This window comes from Grampus griseus (assembly GCF_964374135.1).
Source record: "Grampus griseus genome assembly, chromosome: 16".
Lineage (NCBI taxonomy): Eukaryota > Metazoa > Chordata > Mammalia > Artiodactyla > Delphinidae > Grampus > Grampus griseus.
Genome location: NC_139010.1, coordinates 20395864 through 20406093, shown reverse-complemented (window position 1 = coordinate 20406093; position 10230 = coordinate 20395864).

Sequence of the window (10230 nt, the reverse complement as noted above, 5' to 3'; positions counted from 1 at the left end):
AAGAAAAGAAAACTATAGATCAGTATCTCATAAACATAGCTGCAGACTCCAGAGATGCTGTGTCAATACCTGTTACGGATTTTAGAAAGCTGTGTTTTATATAGATATCTCAGATGATTATGTATCAAATACCTCTATAATATTCTTAGAAACACCAATTTCTTAGACAAATTTATCTAGAGCCATTAAATTCTAAGCTGAATTGGTAGATATTAGTCTTATGGATTATAACTTATTACTGGGGATCACCCAGAAAGTCCACAAAGGGACTTAGAGAATTCGTAGCAATGCCATTTAGCAACAGGTCCTCATAAACTGAGATACTGATAAATACTATTGAATTTAACCAAGGTTGTGTCCTTTTCATGACTGCACTGAGAGAAATTGAAGAATCCTGACTAATTCCTTTGAAGTCTTTCTTGTTTATGAAAACTCTTTTCTGTTTTTGTATGTATGTCTCATACATATATATAGTCTGTCCCATTGTTTTCCATAAAAGTCAGAATGTCGTTGAAGGAGAATTTCTCTATAAATCCATTTTATAGGGCAATCCATTTATGGTAGGGGACCCACTTTCCTGGATGAAAGAGCTTCCTGGTGGAGCCTAAAGAGTGTTAAAGAATACATTTTGCGTCTCTTCCATCATCCGCACACAAGTACTGAGGAAACGAAGCCAGTTTGCAAGAACAGACTCTTCATTTGGCAGTTGATGATTATCATCTTCAGGCACAGGAACGAGAGCAGGACAAATAACCTATGTGCATTTTTTGGCCATTGTATTTGATACGAAGGAAACATGAAGAGCCTTTGGGTCTGTCTCTTGGTGCTCATAATGTTCCATTTCATTCTGACAGAAATAGTGAAATTTTACGAGGAGTCAGTCCCAGGTTTGTCAGACACTCAAACATAAGGACATCATATTTATCCATAAATAAATGAAAAGAAGAAATACATATAAATGTATATATATTCATGTATATGTTTAGAACACATTAAGCACAGCAGACATAATGCTACGTCCTGGGTAGGATACAATATATTGTGAAGAAAGAGAAAAGTGTCATAAAAATTCATAATATGCTACATATCAAAACGGAGAGTAATAAAAGTCAAATGAGAGACAAAATTTCCCTGATATTTCAGAGTGCAAGAAAGATCATATCTACTTGGTGAGAACTGGAGAAGGGTACATCTGAAGAAGATAAATGTGGGGTTTATTCACGGAGGTGATAAGCAACTACTTTTAACCCAGAGGAAGAATAAACAAAGACAGTAAAGCTGGAAAATATCTAAGGAATTTATGGAGGTGAGCAAATCACAGACTATGAAGAGTGATGGAGAAAATCTGGTTGGTGCTTAAGGTAAATATAATGCCAAACAATGGACACAACCACCAATTTCCTAGAAGTCCAGTAAATGTTTAGCTTGTTGTTAATCATGAGGAAGACATATTATAACCCTTACCAAGTTACCTGGAGCAGAGTCAGGATTTCCTATCAAAATGCTGGAAAGCACAAATGAAAAAACAAATGAATGGGGACTTACAGGAGACTAGCCTGAATATCAAGAATCTGTTTGTACTCTGTACCTCTCAATTCTGACATATATGATGTCATACAGATATATCATTTCTAAGGTTGATAAGCTATATTAGGCTCAGATGAGGTGGTCTGTGGATATATTTAGGATGATTAATGTCTGGAACGTAACAGAAACTGGCATGATTAGAGAAGTTTATATATTATATATATTCCTCACTTACCTAAACATTATCACCCACCACTATGACTTCTGATGAAACTCAGGATGCTTCACTCAGGATGGATAATCTGGCTTATCGCTCTGACTCTGAATCATCTGAACTGACCAGTTTCTATATATCAATATTTTAAATCATAAATCCTATTTCATATCCCCATGAAATTTGTGTCTGGTATTTCCTTAAATTTGTAATTTCAGTTAATATTTGTCAACAGTAGGTTGAGCAGTAGATCTATTTTCTGAATAAATTTATTTGAAATGGCAGGTCCTCTAAAAATGGCATATCATGCACATGTAAGTAGTTCCCTAGCAATCGATTACTGGATATCCTCACATAGTACAGACTGGCACTTGAAGATGGCTGAGGCAAGAGGAAACAGGAAGACTTTCTGTCTGCAGGAGTGTCAGTATAGCACTTAATCAGCAAAGCTTCCTGACCCTGATAAAAAGAACAGGACAGGGCTTCCCTGGTGGCGCAGTGGTTGAGAGTCCGCCTGCCGATGCAGGGGACACAGGTTTGTGCCCCGGGCCGGGAAGATCCCACATGCCGCGGAGCGGCTGGGCCCGTGAGCCATGGCCGCTGAGCCTGCACGTCCGGAGCCTGCGCTCCGCAATGGGAGAGGCCACAGCGGTGAGAGGCCCATGTACTGCAAAAAAATAAAAATTAAAAAATAAAAAATAAAAAGAACAGGACAATATGTAACTCAATGAGAGATTAACATTCAACTAAGGATTAAACTTTGAAAAACTAAAGTTTCTGATCACTCTAGCACCCTTGCTTACTGCCAATAGAAATTTCAAAATTTCCTTCATTCTAGTTCCCTAGAGATAATCAAACTCATGGAAGGAGTAATTACCGTGCCTTGGTTGTTTCTGAGAAGTAATACTGTCACAATCTGTGATGAGACCATATGCTAAAGATTAGTTTTTCCACCCACAGCTCAAAAATAATCATTTTATTTTTAGAAACTGAAAAGTAGGATAGGAAATGAAAAGTATTCTGAGAGAAAGGAGCCTCTTGATGAAGCCTGAATAAAGAGGAACATCATGGACAAAGTACCTTTTTCCACTCATAGTCTCTCTTCAAGTATGCTTTAGGTTAGCATAGCTACTAGAAAAATGTAATTGTTGTAATAAAAAAGATCTGACTCCTAGGAGATGGCATTGTGTTGTAGAAAGGACACTAATGGTTAGAATTCCCTAGGTCTAGATACAGAAAAATAGACAAAATTGTCAATTTTGACTCTGAGGGAGGAACAGAAAATGATGAATGTGAAATATCTGATATATGAGAGACAAGATGTTCTAGTTTGCGATGCTATATTGTGAAGAAAGAGAAAAGAGAATGGGAACATAAGATGAATAGGCATCTATTAGCCCATTGTACTCAATAGATACTCTATTGTGTTGGCAGAAGACATATTGTATAATCAACACGATCAGTCTTAGGTGGCGATGTCTGTATCCTAAAGTGACGTCTATACCATTAAAAGCCATTTGAATGGGCTGGTAAGCACTTACTAAATATGTATTGAATGAATCTATCAATGAATGGAGCCATTAGCCACATTTGGAGTATCTTTTGTTTGCAGAAAAAAATGATTTCTGCTGACACAAAAGGGGAAAACTTTGTGATGCTAAATTTACTCATGTTTCTATAGTTTATATTCTCCATGTATTCTCTACAATAACTGAGACTTGGGTCGATCATTTGCAAGGCCTTTGTGACATCACTGACCTTAGGAAAGTCTCCAAACACATTTAGGTTCAATTTCCTTCATCTGCTATTTAACAAAGGAGTACACATGAATATCTCTAAGCAATTTTCCCACTCCAACATTCTGTAATTCTTCTCAAATGGTAGCAAATGGTTCAGGTCATGCATGACTCTGCTTGACTTTGACTTCTTTTGGGAAATTGATAAGACCTAACCGACCTTTGCATGTCACCTGTGTGTCACAGGAATTGGTCTTTATCAATTGAAGTCACAGATGGGTACCCATTTGCTGCTACTGCATTCACTTTTGAATTTATACTTTTAAAAAAACAACTTTTGATATTGGGGAGAATGTAACAGCCTGCTCTTTAATATTGATTAGGGCTGTCAAATGTGGTTGTACAGTACTCACCCTCCACAAAAGTGGTTGGCTTAGTGGACTTAGGGAATAAAATGTCAACCACCATCTGTTTGCCAATCCATATACTATGTTGTGAAGTCATTTTCCCAAAAGAGCACCTTTTTCTAATTTATACAAAGTTGAGATTGGTTTTATTTATTCGTACACATGATTGACAGGACTTAAGAGACTAATAAACTATACTCTCTACATTAAGTGGAACTTTTGAGTCATATGTTTCCAACTCCACCTCAATTAAAACCACTCTTATTTGGTAGTTGGTCTGTCACTGAAAACACTCCTAAGGTGGTACCATCAGAAAAAAAAAATGTTTCTATTGATATAATACCCTTAACTATAGATATCTTCCATAAACTGATTTAATTTGTATGCCTTTTTTAGAGTTTTCTGTGTTTATGTTTGTATGCCTGTGTGTTTTCAGTATGTGTGTATACACATGTATTGCAAAATATAATGAGGGTTTCTCCAATCATAGTTGATAGAATGATGGAGAGGATAGTATTGAGGGGGTGTCAGATCTGTTTTCTTATTCCACCAGATCAACCACATAATTTCATCATTGGATAAGTGAGGATCATCAAGATTTCTGTGTACTTGCCCTGTATTTCATCCCCCTGGTTCTGAGAAAAGAAATATTTACTAAGTGCTTAACAGCTCATTTACTAAGTGCTTAACAATTCAAGATAAAGTGGATAAGGTATATGTATCATGACCTGCTCATAAGAAACTTTCAATACACAGTAAACTGAATCATAGAAGTAAAAGGAATAGCTATAAAAGCCATCAATTGTTCTGCAGTTCAATCTCACATTTTATAGAAAATGAAACTTGGCTGAGAGTGGTCAGTTAATGTGTCTGAGATCACACTGATGTTAGGGGCAGAACAAATGCATTTTAGCTGCACTGGACTTCACCTCAGGACTTGTCCTAAGTCAATCTGGTGTAGTAGATAAGATGATGAACGCTGGATTCCAAATGCAGTTCTCAATCTTGGCTTCATTCACCATGTACTTACCTGGGTTACACTGAGCAACTAAATTAACTTCTCTATGTCTGTGTTTTGTCCTCTGTAAATTGGGGAAAATAATAAAACTTCCTTCCTTTTGTATGAATTCAGTGACTTAAAATTTCTGAAGTGCTTAGATCAAGGCCTATAACATAATAATAATACACAAGCACATTTTATGATAATGATGATGATAGTTTCTTTTGATGACCTTAAAACAATGGGAAATTCCTTTATAGGGCAGTTGCACACTCCAGTATTCCCACACACACTGTAGTCAACTGCTTTAAAATAAATAACAGGAACCAAAAATGGTTATGAACTGTGTTAATCTGAGGAATCCCAAAGTTAATAAATGAATTAAAACAGTATCCATTGTGTATATGAATTATAAAACCATCAACAGAATATTTCTAATGGTATCTCTCTGAATCTGGCCAAACAGACAAGGTTTCTCTAAGTTTTTAGCCATTGGCACTACCACTGCTGCTTAACTCTGTGACTGGGCCCACCCTTGGGGGAAAATTTGCAAGACAAAAAAGAGAAAATGGAAAACTCACCCATGTATAAGTTGCTTTTTCATAATTTTCCCCTTCCAAAATTCATCTGTTTTTTGGGGTTTTTTTGTACTTTTCAGAGTCTTCAGGTAGTTGCTTTGTATATCTTGTCTAGAGAATTTTAGTTGTAATCAACAGGAGAATAGGGTTGAAGTGTGCTTACTCCATCTAGTCTAAAACCAAGATATCTCATGGGGGAAATTTCTGACATTTGAACAGCAGCTGTTTTTAATAGCTCAATGATATGGGTTGGGGAAAGGAGTATGAAATAATAATAACAATAATAATGATAACTAGCATGTTGAGGTCTTATTACATACCAGGTACCTTTTCTTTTTTGTGTGTATTTCATTTTCATTGCAGTCTATTTAAAAAATTATATTGTGCCTACCCCACAGCAAAAGAATCTGAGACTCAACACTTAAGCAATGTGTCCAATTACGAAGTATTAATAGAGATGTGATTGAAACACAGGCCTGTAACCTATAGGACCTATTTAGCCTCCATGCTGTCTAGTCACCTTGTTCTCTTCAAACTCTTCTAAGGCAACATAAGAAAGAGGCTGTGGATTGAGGAAACCCTGTATTTTAATTATGGCTGTGTGTCTTGGACAAATTGTTAAGTTTTCTAAGCTCTACTCCTGTATCTATAAAGTGGAGATAAACTCATATATATATATATATATATATATTTTTTTTTTTTTTTTTTGCGATACGCGGGCCTCTCACTGTTGTGGCCTCTCCCGTTGCGGAGCACAGGCTCTGTTCGCGCAGGCTCAGTGGCCACGGCTCACGGGCCCAGCCGCTCCGCGGCATGTGGGACCTTCCTGGACCGGGGCACAAACCCGTATCCCCTGCACCGGCAGGCGGACTCTCAACCACTGCGCCACCAGGGAAGCCCCTCCTATATATTTTTTAATGAAAAACAGAGAGTAAAAATGTAAAGTACCTGTCTCAATTCATGGAAAATGACCAACACACAATAAGCCCTAGGTATTGTTATTTTTATTTAAAATGTGAATATAAGTTCTAGTATATAGAGATTACGTGTATGTAACTATTGTTGCTGATACTGATGGTGTGTAAGTTAATTTTAAAAATTTTGTTGTTTAGTCAATATTTAGTTTGAGGAAAGATGACAATTGGCATTAGAAATCATAGTTACTATATTAAAAACATATCATCTTAATGTTAATATATAATTATTGAAAAGCTATAATATCATCTCATTATTTTGGGTATAAAAATTGATTTAGGAATGGTGTTTTGGAAACTGAAGAGGAAATAAAATACAATATAAGGACTGTGATTTTGAATATGCTAATAAGTAATGTAATACATAAGCATCTGCAACTTGTTGATATTACTAACTATTTCTCCCACCAGGAATTTCCTGTTTGCTGTGAATGTAAATACCTATTCAGAAATTTACTGAATTTTTAAATTTTAGCAAAGTGAGTGACCAAGACACAAACAGGTTCCTCTTGTTAGAATAATGAAAGGGAAAGGAAGAAAGCATTCTAGCTAAATTCAAAATCAGAGATAAAACTTTTGGTAGAGCTAAGCTAAGCGTGAATTGCAAGGGTATTGCCTCCTGACCTTTACAAGGATCTGGAAAAGTCAAGTGATCTGGAAGCCAGATCAGTCTCCTGTGGCAGAAATTTCTTGAGGCTTGTCAACACTTGCCCTTAGCCGTTTTAAGCAATGGTGCTTATATGTTGACATATTTCGATCAGCAAAACTACCACACTCAAATGAGTACAGTTATCATTTTAAAGATTTCTTTGCTCGCCTAAACAACCTATTTTTTCCCTCAAAATAATTTTATTTTATTTTGAGAAATATCTTGTACTGAAACATAATCAAAGGGAAGTCAGCAAATGGCCCAAGTTAACTAATTCAAAAAGAAGGAATAATGCCTGGGGAGTTGCTGATATGAGAGAAAACAGTACAGTACGTGTTAACTTGAATCACAATGGCGATTTATTTGCTTATTCAATTGTCTTTCAACTTATGTATTGAGTGCCCACAATATGCCAGAAGGCATGGCTAGGCCCTGCAAATAGAAAGATGAGCAAGGGAGACCTGGACCCAGCTCTCATAGAGAACAGAGTTAAATGAGGTAGACAGTAACATAATTATGGAAAGGCATATAATATTTTTATAAGAAAAGTTACAGTGTTTCATGGGAGCATTAGTAGCGAAAATATTTAGTCTGAGAGGTGAGACAAAACTTTCCAGAGAAAGTAATGATTGGGCTAAAATTAAACTCAAAAGAAGATTTAATTATGTGAAGGGGTCCAGGGTAGGCAAAGAGAGGAACATTTCAGATAATTCAATATGGGTTCTATTTAGATGCAGATTGCACATTCAAAAGAATTTAACTGAAAATAATTTAAGGCAAGGGTTAAAAGAATCAACAGGGTAATGATGAAGCGCAAAGGGAGTAGAATCAGCATGAAGTCCTTGCAGTTTTTTGTCCTGACACGGAGTGGTGAAGGTATCGTCCAAAACCAGTGTATCTGGAGCCATGGGAAAAGCCCCAGAGATAAGTTATAATTGATTGAACAGGATCAGAAAAACCGTGGCGTGGCAGAGAGGAAGGGGTGAGGATCTCCTTACATCCCTACAATATCCTGCTAGTGAATAGGGGTGGGAGCAAAGGAAGGATAACCAGAACATCAGTCACATGGAATGACATATACCGAGAGAACCAAGAATGAAAGAATAAAAGAATAAATTCCGTTTGATCTTGGGGTGCATAAAACATGCTAAATGCCTACTCTTTCTTGCTGTCCAGGGTTCTAAAACGTTTAGGAGGAGAAATATGAAGTGTATGGCTTAAAGATGTGTAAGGCTCAAAAAAAAATTTTTTTCACAAGCTATTTATATATTTGTACAGTCAATATAGATATTGAATAAGCTTTAGAAAGGAAATGAGAGAAAAGACTATGTAAAAATTTGGGGAAGCTGAGATTTTAGATTCAGTGATTTTATAATGATTTTTCAATGTTTATTGGTTCTGTTAAGGCAAAAGTATTATTTTAACTGTTAAAGTTATTTATGATATGCTAAAGATGGTAAGGCAAACTTTATTCAGGGAGATTATTAGAATAAGTTTAGGGAAGTACTGCAAAGGAGTTTTGCAGTGAGGGAGAGAGATGGAGTTCAACTTCAAATACAACAAGAAAAAGTGGGAATTTATATTCAAGGACCAGGATGGAGATTAGTAGTTAGAAAACTTCTTAGAAGAAGCATCAGTGATAAGGATGGGTGTGGGGTTTCTGGCTGATAAGATTTTTGCTGAAGGCAGGCCAGGATGTTCATCCTAGGGGATGCTGAAAGATGATACCCAATCAGATAACAAGGGTGATTCGTTATTAATGATGGGGGATTCTGGCTAACTTGACTTAGCCAGAATTGGACAATGTAGAGACAAACACAGAAGCTGAAAAGTAGGGCCTAATTGAGAAGATAACTCAGAGGAGTCTGAGTAGAATTTGGTCAAGAAGAGAATCTTTGTCAGTCATAAACACTGGCCATTTCTTATATTATATCAGTATAAGACTTAAAAGAGGATGAAAATAGATCATGGGCTATGCTTGCTTCTGAGAGTGGTCAAAGGGGTGAAGTTGACTAGGAAACCCATTAGGAATCAAGGGAGTATAAAAATCCAGACAAAGCTTTACTTAGTAGAGTAACTAGTCCAAATCTTAGGGGGTTAAACAAAATCATGAAGAGGATATGTAAGGAACAAGCTCAAACTATAGTAGAATCAGATTTCTACCAAAAGGCTATGATGCCTTGATTCTCTCTTCCTGAAACAGTAGTTCATTCTCCAGTCAGAAGATTCACTGCACACAAGTATGTCTCATGTCCATGCTTTATGACTAGTAGCAATTTTACTGACTTCAGTGTACAGGAATGCAGACCAGAAAAAACGTTGTCTGCAGGTATTGCAGTGTCATATTTATGATATAAATGGCAAAAGCTTGTTCAAGATTCATTATTTGTGACTGCATCACTACTTTTCTCACTGACATTGAACAGAAAGAAAACAGTGATTGATGAGCAAGAAAGAACATTGAAGGAGAAAGATAAAACGTCAAAAGTTCAGAAGTAACTGAGGAGCTAGCAAAGAAATTTTAAACAATCTTTATCATGATAAGGGATTGTATTTATTACAAGTGATTTCTCATAAAATTGTGGATATGGGATACACTAAAAGTAATTGTATATATATGAACAAAATGCTATTTTTTATAAGCACACGTATCTTAGTATCTCTTATGAGGCTGGGTTCCCACTGAAAAGATTTTCATTTTATAAATAGAGTAATAATATACTCATCCACTGGTCTTACTTAAAAAGCTACATTGAATGGAGACATAGAAAAGCATTGACCTCTGGGTATGATGGAACAGGAAACATATATAAGGAATGAAATAGATGTATGAAATGTAGATAAAAGTTATCCTTTATAGAGAAATTCAAGTACCATTGCTTTTTAACTTGGATGGACTATATATGGCAAACACACAATCTAACCTATGAAATATGAACATTTCAAAAAGTACTTTAGTTTAAAATTATAAAAGAACATACTAGAATTTACAGAGAGAAAAACAAAGGAATATCTGAGAAATCACAACTGATTTGCTCTCAGGATTCTTAGAAGATTATGTTTGTTACGTGTATAAAACTGCTAAGGTTTAATATAAGTAGGATAAAACTTGTGTTCTAGAATAATAGCAATCATATAATTAATT